Raw genomic sequence first — 400 nt, 5'->3', positions numbered from 1 at the left:
TGTCAGAGTTCCTTTTTGAGCTCGTGATGAGATGAACTAGCTTCTTAGTCTCTTTCTACATAGTACATGGATATCGAAGTATATTTACTCACATGATGATTGCCAATCTTGACGGTCTGCACGGTTCCCTGCTGATGATTGAGATTGGTTCCACCCACACTGACCCCACCGATCACGGGTGTATTGGGCAGGGATGGGTTCTGAATGAGTTGCGCCACAGAGGGAGCTTTGGTGGCAGAAGTCAGTGACACTGTGGCCCCTTGAACGGGTTGTTGGGGCAAGGGCGTGGTTCGAACGGGCAGGACCACACTCTGCTGAGGCAACAGATTGGCCGGTGGAAGCTGTTGGGGCGGGATGGTGTGGGGCATAACACCGGACGACGAGGCCACCACCATACTGG

General features: G+C 53.5%; 1 protein-coding gene across 1 annotated transcript in view; it reads right to left on the bottom strand.

Moving 5' to 3' along the window:
* The window catches only part of LOC131879581 (vacuolar protein sorting-associated protein 72 homolog), a gene marked incomplete at its 5' end in the record, with an annotated part of 6,131 nt that overhangs the window by 5,070 nt on the left and 661 nt on the right, over nt 1-400 (bottom strand).

This window comes from Tigriopus californicus, chromosome 4 (genome assembly GCF_007210705.1).
Source record: "Tigriopus californicus strain San Diego chromosome 4, Tcal_SD_v2.1, whole genome shotgun sequence".
Lineage (NCBI taxonomy): Eukaryota > Metazoa > Arthropoda > Copepoda > Harpacticoida > Harpacticidae > Tigriopus > Tigriopus californicus.
Note: the sequence above shows the minus strand (reverse complement) of the source record. Positions and strands in the feature narration are given on the sequence as shown.